The sequence below is a fragment of the Prenolepis imparis genome, unplaced genomic scaffold (genome assembly GCF_030444845.1).
Source record: "Prenolepis imparis isolate NDT839.2.m4 unplaced genomic scaffold, iyPreImpa1.0 SCAF_9, whole genome shotgun sequence".
NCBI classification, from domain to species: Eukaryota; Metazoa; Arthropoda; class Insecta; order Hymenoptera; family Formicidae; genus Prenolepis; species Prenolepis imparis.
In genome coordinates, this window is record NW_028141167.1 from 1,374,153 (window position 1) to 1,394,436 (window position 20,284).

At 39.2% G+C, this 20,284-nt stretch overlaps 1 protein-coding gene across 8 annotated transcripts in view; it reads left to right on the forward strand.

Annotated features, from left to right (window-relative positions):
- The first annotated feature begins 405 nt into the window (after positions 1–405).
- The window catches only part of Prosap (SH3 and multiple ankyrin repeat domains prosap), a 120,388-nt gene continuing 100,509 nt past the window's right edge, over positions 406–20,284 (forward strand). For 7 of the 8 annotated variants that reach the window (XM_083046396.1, XM_083046397.1, XM_083046398.1 and 4 more), the window contains exon 1: positions 407–756. The gene's annotated coding sequence lies outside the window, so the exon portion shown is untranslated. Of the gene's footprint in view, positions 757–20,284 lie in introns of all 8 variants that reach the window. The other variant, XM_083046395.1, reaches the window with a different exon arrangement.

Here is a 20,284-nt window from a genome sequence, read left to right on the forward strand (position 1 = left end):
CAACACGTGCACAGCATCGCTCTCTGCAATTCCCGGAAAGTATCAAATTTCAAAGCTCGTAGGCGCGCGGCAAACAGCTATATTACGGTATTTTTCAGCGACCCTTCTCGCGTACATGTCGGAAAATGGAATTCTCATTGAGATAACGATACGGCGGAGCGTCGTATAAAAGGGTTGTACGTATATCGTGAGAGAGAAAGAGAAAGAGAGTCTGCGCGCGATTCCACTGTAGTTTTTTCTTTTTTTATTTTAAGAGACGCTCACAGTTGCATTACGCCGCGCTCGCTCATTGTCAGTCGCGCGTAGCGAGCACGCGCCGATCGAAATTTGACGTTTGTAGCGGCGCGCGCGCTTTGATCGGCTTCCGCGAGCGGCGCCGTCGTCGAGATCGCCAGACTCGCGCGCGCGGGCGATCAGTCGCGAGTGCGAGTTCAGTCTGTTAGGACGCGTCGTCCGCCGGTTCGCGGCGTCGTTCCGGCGTCTCACGTTTTCGTTTCGGTAACGTCAAACGCGCGCGCGCGCATCACATCACATCACATCACGCCGCGGTTCGTCGCAGATCGAAGGTGTCGTCGTCCGTCGCTCGTGATAAAGTGCCTGCGGATCTGTGTATTGTGTTCACCAACCACTTGAGATAAAGTGTCGCCGGACTTAACGGAGTCTCTTCTCGCGCGAGGGAGGAATCGAACAGCGGAGGAGAGGTGCCTCGTCAACCCTTTCGAACTTCCCCGAGACACGGTCGATTTTCTGCTTCTGGTGAGTACCTCACAAATGTTGTTGTTGATTCCTCGGCGTTTTCGCCGTGAACGTATACAAGAGCAGCTGTCACGCACTCCGCCAGAGTCAGCGACTGTCGGCCTGTGGCTCTTATCGAGCCGATGTCCGTGCACGACGGCGCGACGAAATTGATTTTGAGCGCGCGCACTGCGGGCGATCCTTGATGTACTCTTTCAAGTACTCGGCCATAACACGGAACTGTATTCGAAGAAAATGTTCGCTTGACAGAAGTTCGCAACGCGATGTATAAAGCATCTTTACTTCATAATAATACGCAAATAAATCGAGGATTATACTCGTGTTTTTTTTTTCTTTGCAATCGAGGCTTAATGTTTACCTCGATTCTTACATGTGTGCACATGCTTGTATTTGTGATAATGTTTATCACATATCTCTCTCTTTTCTCAGACACTATGATTACGAAAATATATGTATTGAGTTCAAGAGTTGAGTTTAAAGAAAAAACATTGAATGCAATATAATATACAACAGAATAATCATTATAGGTTTCTGCGAAGGGGGGTATAACATTCTAACAAGATAAATCCAGCGTAAATCTTCGTAAGCCTTGTATACTTTAAGCCTAAGACATTCCCTTTATCATGTCATTTATCCGAGGCTTAATACCGTAATTCAGATCGAGGATTAAACTCTCGGAATGTTGTTAGGATTAGAGTCTCTCCTAACCTGCTATTTATTTCGGAGAAATCGAGATTTATCACCATAAGATTACGTACGGTATAACCCGCTCGTTCCACAAGATAATTCTTCGCCGTCGCGCTTACATTGTAAAACGCGAATTTCTTGGCGGTGCACCGCGTTGGTCGCGTTTTCTTCTAGAAAGGCAGCAACACACGTGCGATGTTTTCCCTGGACGCGCGTTCGACAACAGGTCTTTCGCGCACGTATAAGCGTCGCATCTCGCTTATGTAACGCGCGTCGAAGGTTGCTCGATCGCACCAAGTTATTCTCGGGGGAGTATATCCTTACGTGCCAACCCCTGCCGAGGGTATCCCGTCTCCACCGAAATTCTTTGTGCATCTATGAATATTTAAAGGGTCGTTCTTTAAAAAACGTCTTTTAAGTTCTTTTCATCTTATAATGGCATTGCGTTATTTTATGTCTTCCATAGATCGGTTTCGATAAATGGAAAGTGACCCTTTGCAAAATTTGAATCGAATCAAAAAACAGGAAACAGGCCTTCCGACCTTTTTTTTTAAGCCTTGTTTGATATGGTAAAAGGTAGCGTTACTTTATTGAAAAAAATTTTTTCTAGCAGTTGCCGATTAAACATTCAAATTTTATATCACCATTATTCATCTCGTTGATATTCTAATGATATAGTAATGAAATATATATAGTAACGAATTTCACAAAATCTATTACAAAATGGCATTTCTCAGGAACGATCTTTTAAATATTAATAGTAAACAATTTCGATTGGACCGTATTAAAAGTTATTGTATATACGTACCAAAACTTGCGGCACAATATGCATCCAGTTTACTATGATTTTGGTTATTATTTTATTTGACTGGAATTAATATAGGAATTTATTGTTCAATTATTATAAAATATCCTAATAAAATACGAATTGTCCAGCAGCTTATTCTGTAACTTTAAACGCATGTTGTAATTATAACGTGTTACAGGGTTATTTTATATAAAAAATGCGTTATAGTTATAACGCATGCGTTAAAAGTTACAAAACAGGTCTGCAAGTATTAAGGTCCTTGCACAATGCTAAGCGATAGCGATAGAATAGTATCTAACCTCTGTTCCTATTGGTAAATATTTTTTATTCCATCAATAAGAACAGAGAATAGATATTTTTCTATCGTTTTCGCTACTCCTATCGCTATCGCTTAGCACTGTGCAAGGGGCTTTACTTCGTGATGTAGATATTAAACAAAATTTTTTTCCACTTAATCTTTTTTAAAAATATAAGAGTATCCATGATAAAATAAAGGTAGAACTATATTCGGGAATTTAAAAGATCTAAGGACACGCGGAGTCTATATAACATTGATTACAATCTTGCGGCACACGCAAAATTATGATACAATCGTCTTTAGCGGCACAGGTGTTAACAAACGTGAGCAATTTGCCGCGTTTGCAGAAACGACGCGAGCATTGCTGCAAATAATCAATAATGACTCTTGGCCTTAACAAACACGTGCGATGCCGTCTCTTTATGTCGCCGCGTAAAAACATTCCGCGCGCGAAAGCGTGATTTTCGCCGGCCTTCTCTGTATGTCTTCTCTGTGACGGTTATTCCACCAGACACACGTTGCTAATTGGCAACGTAGAGAAAATACAATTCACGCCATTCAGTTTTCCACGCGAAACGGATATAACGTAATCGTACACCGCTAGGACTCTATTATCTCGCGTCCAAGGACGTAAATTCCTCCATTGTTTTGTGCTGTCGATGTAAATAGGATCGAAAATCCAAATATCCTTCGTCGTTCTCGTTGTCATAGTCATCGTCATCGTCATCGTCATCGTCGTCGTCGTCGTCGTCGTCTCTATTCCGCATTATAGTATCGTATTTTTTGATGCACGAGTAAATAAGATTTTGATCTAATATCTCTCGCGAAGATCCTTATTATACCGAGAACGATTAACGCTAATTTAACAACACATGTATACATTCAAGTCATTGTATGTTACGGGAAAGAGATAATGGAAAGAATCTGGGTCATTAGGAAAGAACAAAAGCAGACTTGCATTTCCGAGCGGTAGATTAGTATTTCTAATTTTCCACCATTTAGAACGAATTAAACTAAATTATCCTCTACGCATGTTTTCGTGCCTTTATATCAAAGTTAAAATAACTTATTAATTGCTTTTTAATTACCTAATGTGAAAATTTTCACGTATCTTAAGGAGGAGAGTGCAATTGCGAAATCATATGATACTATTTATTTTTATATTCCATTTCCTCAACATTGGATTAACATGTTCAAATATATGTTCTTTTTACTTTTTTCTTATATATTTGGCTACGTTTTAATCGATGCTGATAAGTTGTTTCGGAATTTTCATTATGATTTGAATAAAATCAACTTTTTCGAAGACTTTCTTTGTTCGTAATTTTTGATAAGATTACAATTTCTTGAAACCGAATGATGAAATCGTATTTTACTTATTTCTGAACAGAATAAAAAAATGATAACAATCGGATCAGTGGTTTCTGAGAAAAAGATACATAAAGGTCGAAACATGTGATTTTATAAGAAAATGTTTCGAAGACTTTAACGCTATTCTTATGTGTGCAATATTTTTTTTTATAATTGGACATATCCAAAAATCATTTTATATAAATGTTCAGGAGAATTTATTGTATACTTTTTTTTAGATAAAAAAATTGATATTTTCAAAGCACTCTTCTCCCTAATCATTTCTTCTCGCGATTGTTCTGAATAAGTATATAAATACAAAGTTGTACGTTGAAATTCGTTGTATATTCGCGCAAGTACAATATGCCACGCACACATAAGTATGACAGGTGGATAAATGCCATTTAAATACATCGTGAGATAAGATCGTTGATAACGTGTACTTGCACAATTCATTATCTTAGGTCGACATTGCGCAAATATATTTGAATTATATCGTTATGATATGATTATTATATACGATGAATCATACCGTTTCCGTTAAATTATATCTACTATGATAGCGAAAGGTTACGTTAATTTCTCTTTCGTCATATCCGACTTTTTTATCTAATTATGTTACTATCGATGTTCATCCGTGGAAATGTCAATTTACCAAGTGGCCGTTATATGATTTTATAATTAATTTTTTCGTTCTTTTTACGATATTTTATTACCATTTTATTGATTTTATAAAACGCATTTATGCCGCTTTATGCATGGTAAGAAATCTATCGTAAAGATACTGTTAAACGTAATTGTACGGAGAGGTTAAATTTAGCTTTTCATGTTTGTACATATTTGTTATATTTCTTCCGCGAAGAATGACATTTTTCGCAGCACAATACGATAATAAAAATTACGTCCTGTAGTAAAAGGGTAAATAATATGTAATGCGAATGTTTGCATCGTAAAGAAACTTGTTATTCGCAATGCGCGAATGAAATCACCTAATAATACTTCATTCATTTACATTATTGCGATAAAATATATCTGAAGAGTATAAAATATATCTCGTGCACGTGTGTCACAGTCGCGAAGTTGTATATATAATATTTACAACATTATGTTGCCTTGACTCGCTTAAACGCGTTTCATTCACGCAGATAAGCAGAAACAAATGCATATATTTTTCTTCATTCTTTCGTTTGAATTATTGAGGACGCAAAGTTCCGATGAGCTTATATATGCTTTATATATCACAAAGATTCTCATCAAAATGAAATAAATCTACAGATGTTCGATAAAAACGAGATTCCTCGAAATTGCCACTGACTGCATAACGAGTTCTTCATTACCTTTTTTCCCCTCTTTGTATTTCTCATAGAAACACTTTTTTCCCTCCCGATAATCACACAGCTTCGTCGCGTTCCCGCAAGCAAATATTACGTACGACTAATTTCCTGAGTGGCGCGCGCCGAGTTAATGGAGTTTCGTTTTTTTCTTTTTTTTTTAATTCACATACGCGGAGTTCTTTGATTACATTAAATCCGATCTTTTATAGTATATTAGGAAATGTGGTTACCTTGTTTAGAGATCTCAAGTGTGTCACTCGTATAAAGTCAGAATTAAAAATGTTTTTTAAACATATAGGTATATTTAAAATATATTGATTATACATTATATTTTTTATTATATGTAAGAAATAATTATAAAATTATATTATTATTATTATCTATACATATGTAAAAGAATCTCTAAAAGGAGAATTCCAAAGAGGTGGAAATAAAATATTAATCACTCATAAATGAACGATTTTTCGATGTCATTTCGGAAAACAATTTCACTTTATTAAATTCTGCAGACGCACAAACGCGTATAATCCTCTCGCGAGTTTCGCGTCACAGTTTCACATATGAATATGCAAGTAAAAGATTTTGCCAGCTGTAAGATTGGCTTCTTGGCGATTGATGCGCCATGGCAATACATACCTAACATCACCGCGGGATTTAAATCTTTAATCGTGCGCACGGTTAACGCCCGACAGCGGTTGCGGCAAACGCACACGCCGCAAACTATTAAAGCCGCATTCAGACGATGTGCCGCATGTCCGTGAAATGCCATCGTTCTCGCGATACCGCACGCTTTCCACACTACCATTATTATTCGGTTATCCTTGCCGGTATTCCAGCAGAGGAATCGTTCGCTACTCCCCTCCTCTCTCTCTCTTTCTCCTTTCCACCGCCCCACACGCTTTCCTCGGTCCCAAAATCAATATAGGCGTCGCCGCCGCCGCCGTCGACGCCGTTCTCCGGTCAGGACTCTCCATCCTTTCCGCCGCATCTCCCTTGACGCGAGGGTCGAGAATTTCCGCTACGTCTCTAACGAACCACGAGAATCGTGCTGTCCATTTCTCGAAAGTTGCTGACAATAATTAGCCGCTGCGGTATCTCTAGAGTCGTACAATCAAATTCTATATTCTTAATTAGAAATCAAGTTCATATTTCAATTATATAGACAAAGAAATAATCTCTATAAAATGTTTTATTATATTATTAGATTATAAATAATACAATTTTATTGTTCCTCCCTCTCTCTCATCCCCCTTTCTCTCTTTATACATATATATGTACATATGTATAATTATAATATACCTATAATATGCACATAATTAAATTCAAGTTTTGACAGGAGTATAGTTGAGTTGTTGCGAATATTAAAACGTCAGTCTCTTGTCGTAAGAGAGATTCGCAGATAAAGCGTAGAACAATCCCATATTAATAGTCGCGTGCCCATCGATCCGCCTTTGTTATCCTTCGGGGGTTGAATCGGGTCTCTCTGAAGCCCCGTGCGTATTCGAAAGATGTTAAAGTCGATAGTGGCCGACCCTGGGGAAGCCTATTGCATTCAATGGTCTATTCCTTTCTCGCGCTCGTAGATTCTATCTGCTATTGGCGATATGCTCGCGCAAGCTAAGCGAGCTTGTGTGTCGCGTACGTCCCACTCGATTCACGATATCGTTGCAAATTTCCACTATACTCCGTTAAAATTAATTGACCGAGTAACGGTCGCGAGCGCAAATTTATCAGGCGGAATGTGAGAAATTTCTGTATTCCCACGTTGTCATATTCTATCTTCACCGCGGTAATTGGATGTTATTATCGTTATTAATCGAGCCACCATCTCGTCTCGAGATTTATCGCGCCGCTATCAATATCTCGTGGGCGTGCGTAACGATCGATATAAATATCGGACGACAACTTCATTCGTTACCTTCTCCATTCTTAACACTCTCGCACCCCATTGATTTATATCAAAAGCTTCATCGGTATCAAAAGTCTATCGCCACGCGGCTTCACATGACTCGTAAATTTCGATCGCCGTTTCGCGCCGATTACTTATATTTCAATGTAATTTACACCCACTTATATCTTTCAAACGCGAATCATCAAATGAGTGATTTAAAATCGAAGGCTCTCTCACACCTTTATATTTTCGCTCTACAAATATCTATCTATTCGTCCGATAGCTTAATTTCGTGCGATCGTAATTAGAGGACATAGTAACTTTTGTGTCATGTTTTGCATCATGAATTATTTACGCGTGACACTGGTCGGCGTTATACTTTTTATTAAAAAACGATGCAGATTCCAGCTATACTATAGTATACGTCAAAGTTTTTGTACATAATTTATACGATACGTACGAGTAATGGCTATAATATTGCAAATATACTTTACGGATATGTAATTAATGATATTGAATTACGTAAAAACATGACAGTCTGTCTCTCGTGGCGTGTCATATAGATCGTGTTCGAGTGCAGTAATAGGCTAATAACGATGCTGCGTTGATCGGTAATAATAATAATTGAGAAGAGAATGGCGTTGAGAGGCGTTCCTATGTCCAGAGCACTAAAGCGAGTATCTCGATTGAAATGCCCGATTGTCCCGTTGAATAACTGGTTATAATTAAAGTATTTATTATCAATTTTAAAAAAGTCAAATAAATAAATATATTTTGAACTATATTTATATAATATATATCTATAGTCACACATTTTCTTCTGATTATCTACATATATATATATCACTAATGATATTATCGATACAATAAAGTCAAATATAATTGATTATCAATAATATCTATCAATCTATCGTTAACGCCATCAATAACAGTCGACTGTTAATAAGATGCACACTTGGGATAGTAAGAGAGTTGCACTCAAATATTAATATTATCAATTCATTTAGAGAGCCACTTAAAATACAGAGAGGATGTTATTAATAGAGATATTTGTATTAACATTTGTATTAACATTTTTTCCAAAGTGTCTTTTTATTTATCCGTCTTGTAATCGAGATTTCGATAATAAGTTAAAAATTTCCGTCGCGGAAATTAATCTCCGGTCGACAACATAGCTTTTTACTTCTGTTAACCTAGCAATCTTACATATGCACGTTAAATGGCAAGCATCAGTATGTTCAGGATGCGATAATCGCTTGACCTAATCGTTGCTTAAGTTAATTAACGGAGATAAGATCATCAAGGTCTCGATAGACTGCAACCGTTCCTCTTGATCATTAGTACTATTTTTTTTAAACGAGGTTTTATTTGAAATTGCAATAAAATGAATGTTTTAATTGGTTTTTCTTTAATTCATTTTTATATTAAAATATGGAATTATCGATTAAACTTGCAAGCTTATCTATTCAATGAATATACGTTTTCTAAAGTAAAATAATAATGACCGATTATATAAATTACTTGATATATAAATAAATAAAATTTTACAAGGAAAATTTCTTGATTATCGACAAAAATTTTAAATTTTATAAATAGTAGTAAAATATTTTATAAATAGTTGTAAATAATTTTATAAATCATTCTCAATTATTCTCTTGATATCGACTTGATATCGTATATGTAGCTAAAGTAGCACTCTTTTTTTTATGAATACAAGACTACATATCGATGCCGATGTTTCCATAAACGCCAAAAGGGTCGAGTTGCATGATCGTAATTTCATCGGCATTTCTTGCGAGCGAGTTGTTTCGTACAAGTCGTGTACCGGTATTAACGGTTCGCTCGGAATTCGTAATATCGTCACACCCGGTATGTGCCGGGTTCACGTTAGAAAAAGGTGCACGCGAGAGAGAGAGAGAGAGAAGAGAGAGAGAGTAATGTCGTATATACCGCGGTTGTGGCCCAAGTGCGTTCTTGCCGTTTCGGATGCGTCGGGTCCGGATCCGCTGCAGTTCCCGGGACAAAAACCCCGTGCAGGACAATAACCCTGAATATAAATCACTACACCCGATAGCCGTTCGGCGCGGGGTCCTCCGCTGGCTGTTTATGCCGGCGCTGCTGTCTAAACAAGATCAAAACGACCGCCGCCACCGTTCCGTCCGGCCGTCGTCAGGAATTCATCGCCCGAGGCGACGCCCTCCCCGATTATTGAAAATTTCAAAGACGATCCAATTGTCTCGGCTGGTCAAATGACACGACTCGCAGCTACTAAGAATCGAGACCCGACGCCTCTAATGGCATTTATCTGGAAGGAAATTATACTGGGAGGGAATCATTTTTGCTGTGTATGATCATATAATATTGCATTTTACATAATGTGTTCTGTTCTACACAAAAGTTTGAAGTTATCAAATATATTATCATGTTTATAATACTTTGCAATAATACGTATGATGTAATTTTGAAGAAGCTTAATTTAAGCACATTAGAAGATAGAAGAGTTTTTTTAGATTTACTGTTTTTATATAAATTGATCAGCGGCCATATCTGTTGTTCGGAATTATTGGCGAGTAAATTTGCGTATCCCAGCTAGGCCTCTCAGAATCAGTCCAATTTTTTATGAATTTCATCGTACCTCATTTGATAAATTTAAACCGCTAAACAGACTTAGCATATTGGCGAATAAATTTTCAGATCGTATAGATTTCTTTCACTGTTCGCTCTACACATTCAAACGATCTCTATCGAACTGCTTTCACTGATTTTTCACGTATTTTTGTTCTGAATTTAGTACTTATATTGCGTTGTCTCTTATTATAATTATGTCTTTTACTGATATTAATACATAGAATTTTCAATTTTTTGTTTGTTTGAGTCCCGTTAAATAAATAAATAAATAAATAAAATAAATAAATAATATTTATGACATTAAAATTTTAATTTTAGAAAAAACAATTTACATTATATTCGTATATTGCCAAAAGGGATATTTTTCTTTAAATTAATTCGTTATTATACAGAATTGCAAGAATGTGTTTTAAAAGTCTGTTAGCGTGAAAAGTTATATATTCTTTGCAATGTAAAATACTTACACTTATTATTGGTATATAGAGAGCGACATTCATCTTCTCCAAGCACGGAAAATTGTAACAATTAATAAACGTTCCGGTATTCGGTTGAGACCAGCTACTGATTTATCGTCGTTGAGCGCGATGGGCAATTTTCCCACCGTGCCAAAGATTTAGATGCCGTTTAAATGTAAATCTCTGCTAATCTCTACGCACTTAGCGCAACGCGGCACAGGAAGTCAGTACCGGTGGAACTCGAGCTTTATAGCTAATTTTGCAAGACATGCAGCTACTGTAAATTGTACTTTAAACAAGTTTTAAGCCGCGGTTATGTCTTTTAACTTTCGAGTCTATGGAAAATTAAGTTTTGCAACCTTCTCTCTCTCTCTCTCTCTCTCTCTCTCTCTCTCTCTCTCTCTCTCTCTCTCTCTCTCTCTCTCTCTCTCTCTCTCTACTCTCTTAAATGGAATCAGTGTATCACTGAAAATAAGCTGTGAATAGTCACTGATGATCTCAATTACAAGTATAATAAATCAATGAAATCTCACTAAAAAAATTAATTGGTATTGACTGTTTCAATCAATGATATTTTAAAAATGCGTCTTATATCATAATATTATACATATATGTATTAGGTACAATAATATATTTAACACAAGATGTACTTAATAAAAATGCAATATAATATTTCGTACAAAGAAAAGATAAATGGAAAAATATAGCAAGGCATCATATAAATCAAATTAATTCGCGTACCGATTTTTCTTCGAAACATTCGGAATTAACTTGCGATCGGTTGGAAAGAAAGCGTTTGCACAAAAATGAATTTTTCTTACACCCACGGCGAGTAACGTCAAGCAGACTCGTAACATTGTCCGCGCATTGTCCGTAATTGGAATATATTAATTTTTGTCGGTCGTTTAGACCGCGCCATGCGTTTACGCGCACACCGTTGAGATCTTTCATGTGGGTGGGACCGGTTTTAAAGCGCGTTCACACGTGCATGGATGGGCTGCTGTCGCATACAAGATCGGAACTAGTTCGTTCCAGTCGATCTAGATGAAAGGCAAGATGACGCGCGTTAGTGCGTAAAGTTGTTTCCATTTCGCATAAAGGAACGATCCGATATACAGGATATATACAGGCCAAATTATAAAGCTTACGAAATTGAATTTATACATTTTAAAAAGATGTATTTTGATGATTGTCTCGGTTTACTCTATCGTTTTATTTATTATTTTCAATATTTGTTTTTTTTTATTTTAATTTATTTAACAAAGAAAATAAAAATTCTGAGATAGTTCCAGTGAAATATGTTTTCTGAAAATTTTTAGTTTTGTAAGTGTTCAGTTTTGCAAGAACGATCCTTAATTTCTCTCTATTGTTTGTCGCAAAAGCGATTATGTGAAACAGCTTATGTGTGCCCAATTTTGTATACATATTCTTGATCCTGCGTATGCATATATGCGCATCATTTTCACGCAGTCGTGCGTGCACATGTGCAGATGTGTATTTCGCGTAAAATACACATTACGAGACTATCTTCCGGTGGATTATATATTAATTAAATGTAATGCTAGAAACCGCGTGAGAAATTAATCGTTCTTCGTCCTGGTCTCGCGTTAATAGCACCGTTATTCCTCGATTATTTTCTTCCTCGTCTTATTTCCTTATTGCGCATCTCATTTTGTTCTTTGGTGATCTAACCAGAAAACAATGGCAAGAATGTAATAGAAGAGATTTTATCTTGCATGATGATTATCTCCACCATAATTGATCTCTTTTTTTATGTGACAGTAGCTTATTATATGAAAAATGATAGTTTGAGTGCAAAAGTCATGATGAGTTGAACGTAAAGATTTTTGTTCCATGTATACGTAAAAAATAATCATGCATTTATTGCAAAAAACACATATTTAATTTTAAACATATTGTATTTTGTTGTAACTGCGAATGAAATGATGCTTTCGTTTCTTAAATCGATATGGAAAAGGCACTCAGTATCGTGTGTGACGCGAAGGTACGATAATTTTCAGCGAAATCGAACAGAGAGGGTATAATGCTTTCTTTTTGATTTCCATTGTCTTCCAAGGGTGATGCGGAAATGGGGGGAGGAGGAGGGGTGAAAGGAACGAAACGCGAAGGGTACAACGCGAGATCCTTTGGCGAGTGCGATCGCGGGTTCGATCATCGATTCTCTCGGTTTCCATTCTGCTGTCAACTGAGCGAGCATTCTTGTTCGTTCACTATAGTCTCGAAAACGAAGCCCTTCCATGAATGGGCGCCGGAACCATCAGCAGCTTCTCCCGCGATGCTCTTCGATGTGTTTTGCCTTTTTTCACATTGCGTATTCACTTTCATTTCGTCGAAAGATTTTACGCGCGACTTGGCGTCACATCGCGCATAATATGTCGCGAATATAAAGCTAATTGGCAGGTAAATTTGCACACGCGTATCGTACATAGTAAAACACACTTGCGTCCAGCAATAAAATCAATAGGAAATCCACGCGGCATTTTTGAAATAAGAAGAACCGTGCAAAAAATCCCGTCGACATTATAGTTAAAGGCGAAGTGGACGCGGCGAGAGAGTTTCTTATCTTTTAGGAAAAAATGCAGCGCGACAATAATGAGGTAACGGAGCGTATCGAGAATGCGGATGTGCATTCGGGATGCGTTTGACTCGCTTGATTTATCGATCAGAGGGGACACTGCCAAATTGGCAACGCTCGTTCCTACGGTTCGTTAGGCGGTCGATCGACCATCGAAGCATCTTCGTGGACGGGATTTTCGACGATTCGAACTCTCCCGGTGCACGCGAAATTGTTTGAAATTCGGCAGACTAACAATGTTTTGTTTTTCTTCAAAAAAATTCGTAATACATTTAAAAAAATGTTATTTATCAAACGATAGAAATATGAACAAATTATTTTCATCCTCTAACATAATCAAATTCTTTATTATTATTTAATTCGTTATTTAACTTTATTTAATTTAGTTGAGATGATAAAGCTTAAGATTTGGCGACGAACAGAAAAAAAATGTTTTTAGTGCCAAAGCTTGATAGTACGATGAATTATTTTTTGCACAAGAAAACAGATGTTCGATATCTATGTTAGATATTTTTAGATTCTGCGATAAAATATATATCACGAACAATGCTGAGTGAGTATGTATTTGTTCGTTTGATGAATGCACACACTATAGCGCGGTGATGTAATGGGGACGAGTTACAGCTTCCGTGGCAATGTTCCCTATAGATCCGTTTAACTTCACACCGGAAGTTGTAATAATTCCGATGATGGCGCGTTCCCTCTCTCGGATGGCTGAGCGAGCAATTGCAAGATGTAAACGAGATCGTTGAGAAGGATATCGACGATGTACGCGCAAAAAATAGATTTTCTGTAATATCTTAATAAGAGATAATTAATTTCTGATTTCCGCGCGAGTATAAAAGAGAACTGTCGGTCTATAGGACATTATAAAAATTTCGCTCCTTATCCGATTCATCGCTCTAATTTTTTTTTTACTTGTCGGCGACGCCTCGGGCGAAGGAGATTTTTCAACATGATTTAAAGACTTTTATTCCGAGTGGTCACACGAGGTGCAAGCGAGGTGTCGAGCGAGAATCACGTACTCCGATAAGTGGCGGATGTTAGATATAGTCAGAGTCTCTATCATGGTCCATGATTTTATATATGTCGGTCCGCATACATTCTCACCGCACTTGAGAGTTAAATGTGTCATTTGTGACACCGATCCTTAATAAATCGCATACATCCGACGTGCGTTAAATATTACAGAGCGCCAATCGATACGATTATTAGATTTAGACTAGATGCCGAAATATTAACGGAGCGAAGAATAAACGAGAACAATATTATCGTTACTTTACCTTCCTTGTAAAGCGGGAAAGAAAGGAAAACTTTTCTATAATAAATCTGACAAATCTTACATTTCTCTGACTGATTCGAATCTGCGAATCTTTGTGAGTGTCTTCATTTGCGCGGAGAGATAAAATTTTTCGTGATTATGAGGAAGCTGTGAAAGCACAGCTATCTCGCACTTGGCTAGATATTGATTGACCGGGCGGCAGAGCTTGTGGAATCAGCGAGCAAGCTGTAAAACGTGCTGTGACGAGAGCACTTAAGGAGTTGAGGGAAGAATGGAACGAAGGACTGTTTGGACAAGTAGCACGAACGTTGATAAAAACGCAACGCTCCATTGGAAGTGCTTACTTTTGACGTTGAGTAGAAACTTGTGTAGTAAATGTAATATAGGTCGTGTTATCGATTATCTGTCGAACATCTATTAATAGACACCTTGCAGAATAGGGCGCGATAGTTATCGATCGCAGCGCACGATAAAAGTTTGCCCCATTTCTTAATCCGCCACATATGCATATTCCGTAACGCTCAGCTTCGACATATATTTCATTAAAAAAATTTGATCTCCAAAAAATCTTTTCCTACTTATAGTATTTATATTCTATTTATATATCCTATTTTCTTGTTTTTAATCCACTAACATATTTCTCAATCTTAAGATTTGAAATTGAAATTATATCGAAAGGTTCTCATTTAACCTGATCTTCTTATCTAATTTAAAATATTTCTATTTTAATCTGTAATATTGTATTCCAAAATTCATCATTTCTCAGACGATATCCGTCTGTGTGCGTTTTGCCGCGTTTATGCAAAAGCTAGTGACATTCGCCGTAAAAGTTCTCGTGCACGCGCAAAGAGGTTGCATTGCACATCGTCCACTTTGCCGGAGCGAAATGCACCGGGCAGATGCGTCAAACGCGTGTACATACGCATCCGCCCGTCCGTTCCGTCATTATACTATCAGACGATGCAATTGCCAATTGGTAGTGCCGGGAGCGAATTTTCTTGTCGCGCGCGCTCCGCTCCAGCGTCAGCGTTTTTTTACGAAACATCGATCTGGTCTGACGCCTTTCGGAGAATGACAAGGAGAGGAACTCGTTCCGTGAATATGATAAAAGGGGTAGATGACCGTTTTTTTTTTCTCTCTATAGTTGTGACCGTACAAGGCAAGTGACTTATCACGTATCACTCTCTGCATTTTATGCGCGAGGGTGGAATTAATGCTAATCGTCTCGTGTTAACATATTCTCATTTGAAAGCATATACGGTTTGCGCGTCGTAAACATATGGTTTTATTATTTCCGGCTATATAATAGATGCATCGTGGCTTTGTCTATGCATCGAGGGGTATTTTCTTGATAATCGAACAAAGTATTCGTATATCGTACAAAATACATACATGTACATTGTACACGTCTAGATCACAGTTCTTAGAAAAATAAGAAATTTTTTTAAATTTAATAAAAAATATTAAATTACGGAAAAAAAATTGCCAAACGCTTGAATTATATTTTTTATTATGCACGTCACTTATATCGCGCGCCGAATCGTTTCAATGCCAGACATCTGATCCATATGTCATCCTTTGTCATCGCAGACGTTTGTGAACAAGTTACGTAACGCCGTCGCTTCGTTTATTTGTTGTTTGATCTTGAGCATCGGTGCTAACTCGTCGGGTCGTTGCTATCGACAGTCGTCTTCACTCGAGCTTCGTTTCGCCGATGTGAACGTGCGTCGAATGGGGCAACGCACGCACGCACGCATTCACGCACGCACGCGCGTGCTGATGTTTACGCTCGCGGACGCAGGCGACTCCACGTGTGCGCCGATGTGTATTCAGTGTTGGGAATCGAGGCCTTTCCCAAGACGCGAGAATGCGAGCGAGGAAGTAGAAGTTAGTGTGCGACCATTATGGGGGTGAGCTTTGAGTCGCGTTAAACATGTCGAGGGGGAACGGCATCGATCCGAAGGCGACGGAGAATTAAGGGCGCGGGTGCGTGCAATGGCGCGACGAAGGAAAAACACGGCATTCGAGTTCTTGATAATTCTCTAATGTCTCGGAACGATCCAAAATTGTACGTTATTATCGTAATAATTGCGCGTTTTCATCGCATAAATCTCAAATATGCTTGTATTGATGTAAGTGGAGTAATTGAAAAAACTAACTTTAAGTACAATTTACAAAGAAAAGAACCTTGGCTTGAGATTTATTCGAATTATCAATTTGCAGTAGAGATTTTCAGGTTTTAAATTTTTATTTCGACAACTCGAAGTAAACTTTTCTGAAAGATATTGTTCGAAGAACAGGGTCAGAAAAATTCGCGGACGCGACTTTCTGTGTCCGCGTGAGTAGTGAAATTATGATGACCGCCGCCTCTCTGCGGAAAGGATGCGCGATCAAATCGCGTTTGCCTCTCTTGCGGTACAGGAAATTGGATCTGACAATCCCTGAAAGCTCGTTTGGTCTTTCACCGGGTTTGTTTCGACGGTAACGGCGAAGCAAATTACGTTTAAACCGCGCGTCCGTTTTTTCCACGTCGTGCTGTTACTCGCGGTAATCCCCGTTTAATCCTTTCCCTCCGATCGAAACTGCGCCTCTCTGCGGTTATCATCGAGAAAAGTAATCGACCTATTACTTTGGGGGGTCGGTAAATGCACGGCGTGAATCCACTACGTGGACCATTCAGAGCGTGGCCGACGTGAAAGAAGGATTGGAAAACCTTCCTAGCTTCGCGAAAGGAAGGATGATGGAATGCGTCGCGTCATAATTATTGTCTCTCTCTAACATCGTGTATACGGAATGACGACAGCTGCACGAATTCCTTCCGGCGAGTCCTCGATCGCGTGATCCTCGATGACGTGTTTATTCGCACTCGCGGCTCATCCGCGCGAACGCGTTTATCCGCTTCTCCCTTTTTTTTTTTTCTTTCCTTTCAATTGAGTCAAGTGGAAGGGGGAAATGCTCTGGAAACTGAGAGAAAAATCCGTTCCGACGCGCGAGAAACTGCGAGCGAGATATATATTACGCGTCCTATCGCTATTACGTCTACTACTTATCTTAGGACGCGCGAGAAGGAGAAAGAGCGAACGCGTGTTTTATCACGGCGTCGCTCTGCGAGATGCACACTTGGCGCGTTGTAACTGCGAATTAATACCGTTCGCGATCCACCGAGAGTTTCGCGTTAATTACACGAAGCCGTGCAAGTTCACGGTAACGTAACGCGAGAAGGTTACTGTTACTTTTCCTGGTCTCTTCTGTGTTCCTGTCTCTTTCCCCCCTCTCTCCCTCGTCACTCGGTCTCTTTGTCCTCTTTTCCCCTTTCGATGAAACGCGGCTCATTGTCAGAGATAGAGGAGAAAAAGGAGCAGAGGAAAACGGCTGGAGAAAGAAAAGAGTGTGGTCCTCGTACTCTGACTTTGGATCGTTTCTCGCGATACTCTCGTATACGCACGTAACAGCAGTCCTCTCTCCGTCCTTTTCTCTCTCTTCCCTCCTCATCGCTTCCTGGACGCTTCTCGCTGAAACAGAGAGGAGAGAAACGGCAGCAGCGGCGGCAACAGAAACATCGACTCTTCTGGGTTGCAGGAGTTGCGGTACTGGTCTAAGGGAATTACCGTTAGAAGAGCTGCACTCGCCTTGCGTACTTCCTAGACTCCATGTTACACATGTATACCTGTGCGCCTCTCTATACTCCTCTACACGAACGGTATCTCCGTGTGAGTGCATCAACGTACACATACACACACACACACCTAGATGCACGAACAAACTTACAGGTGCGCGCGCGCACGATAATGTCGTATACAGTATGTGCGCCGATATACGTAGTGCTTCTTCCAGTTCCCGGCTGGGACGGTTTGCTCTCCTCCTCCTCCTCCATTTGTTCGCTTTTGCCGATGGAACTGGTAGCCGCTACGGCGGATGAATCCGCGGCCGCGCGGACATTGGATTCATTCGGACCCTCGTCGATCGTCTTCATCGTGCGATTTCAAGCGCGCGTTATGGGCACTGAAACTTGGCGGCATTTCTGTGTCAAATCCGCCGCGAGCCGAGAATCCGCGAACGGAGTTCAGCGAACTGCATCGGGCGCGATATATATTGTTGCGAGAGGAATATTCCGTTGTATTCGCGGGCAGCGATGGAGAGAATATACAGAGGCGGTAGCCGTAATATACGAGACGCGCGTACATGATTTCGAACAATAATTGTAGATACACGTAATGATCCGGAGATATATACATACACACGCGGAGGCGAACGTAAAAAGGAAACGACGGCGTTGCTTTATTGCACCGTTTTGCATACATAGGTCTTGTTAGTCTTTTTTTTTTCTGTCGTTAGAATGTGAATGCGATGTCGCTCGCAAACTTACGAGTCGCGAGACTTCGTATACCTATCTCTGATAAACCAAGTGATAAACTTACTTTCGTAATTCTCAGCCGTTATCGCGAATCTCGAACGGATACGCGAGTGTTTTGCGAGCCGTCCGTTCCATTCAGCCATTGTTAAATGAAGTTCCCGATGTGGGAAGGAGATGAAATAAAAGGCCGTCGGGGGAAAGGGGCGTCCGAAATATGGAACAAACGGGATCTCGCTCATTCGCGGGAAATGGTATGCGAGAGGATTAAAATCGCGCAGGCACGCGAGAAAAAGAGGTAAAATAAAAAGTTATTAAAATGTGTTCGCCGGCGATATTCGCCACCTTTGGTCCCACGTTCCGTCACACGTTGTGCACGTCTGCCTGGAGAGTCTGCCTCCATTTCTTCTTCTTCTTCTTCCCTCTCTCCCCGCGTCCCTGAACCTCACACTTGGCCACTCGGTCATTGTTCGGCTCACACAATGAACCGTTTCGATATGTATACTCTATGCACGTGCGCTTAAGTGCTCCACACACATGTACATATATATATGGTCGGTGCACTTTCCTTGTAAATGTGTGCGCGCCACCGAGAGAGAAAGAGACTTCTTATGTGTGTGTGCGCGCGCCTCTATACATTACCTTCCGTTGGTCGGCGCTTTAATTAGTACCAGGGCTCTTGTACGACCAGTCGAAATCGACGTGGCCTACCGCGAGACGCGTTACGACACTGCTGTAAAGGGGGGATACTGATATGAGGATTGAGAAGGATCTCGATTCGTCAGGACAGAAATCGAGAAGAATATTCGCCGTTATCTATCGCGCGTTTTCCGCTCGTGCCGCGGCCACGCGGAAACGCACCGCGGTCTCGTTAATTCGCGGCTCGACTGCGGAATTACTAGCTCGCTCTCGGCCGATGAAATTAGTATCGTGAGCCTACAATGGAGATTCTCGATGCGGCGAAGCTATCTTCAACATCCCGATCGTTGTTGCGTTTTAATTATCTCGAGCAGCAAAGTAATTTTGCTCATATAGCATCTGAGCAGCGTATTTTGATGTAATCGTGAAAGTGATCCTCGATTTGCACAAATATAACATTAAAAATTATGCTTCCTGCATAAAATGTTAAGTATATACTTTTCTTTTAAAAAGGTGTTAATTTTATTTTTAATTTAAATAATATTCAGAGAGAGAGAGAGAGAGAGAGACAGGCAGTTAGTTTCATTACGTAATTATTCCTTACGTAATTATTCTTACGTAATTTTTTTCTCGAGTTATCGCTTTCGTAAGATAATGAATTGCAATGTAAAATTAATTTACTCCAATTTATTTACTCGTTAGGATGTCGAGCTGTAAATATTCATACGTTCGATACAGTTGTCAATTGTCCTTAGTTAAGACTAAAATACGGACCAAAAATCTTGACCTCTTTAATAAAAGAAGTTGATCGAATCGATAGGTCGAGGCAAGCAATAGCTATAATTCCTTCACGATAACGGCAATAATACTTGAGTCCACACACACATTTACCGTAATTTTAGTACGTATAACACGTTTCAATCGTATTTATACTGTTTCATATTAAAACTCGATGCAAAGCTTGAGCTCGAATTAAAATTCGAAACAAATAATACTTTTATAATGCACCAGTATTTTATATTGAAGTTATCTGTTAAAAAAATTATGTAACATTATTGAATATTGAATAATTAATTTTGTTAGAAAAAATTAAATTCAAGGTTTTAATTACCATACTTTATTAATTATATTTAATATTGGAAAGAGAGAGTGGGGGATTTAAAACCAATTGACTAAAAATTCGAGATTAGAATTATAACTTTTAGATTA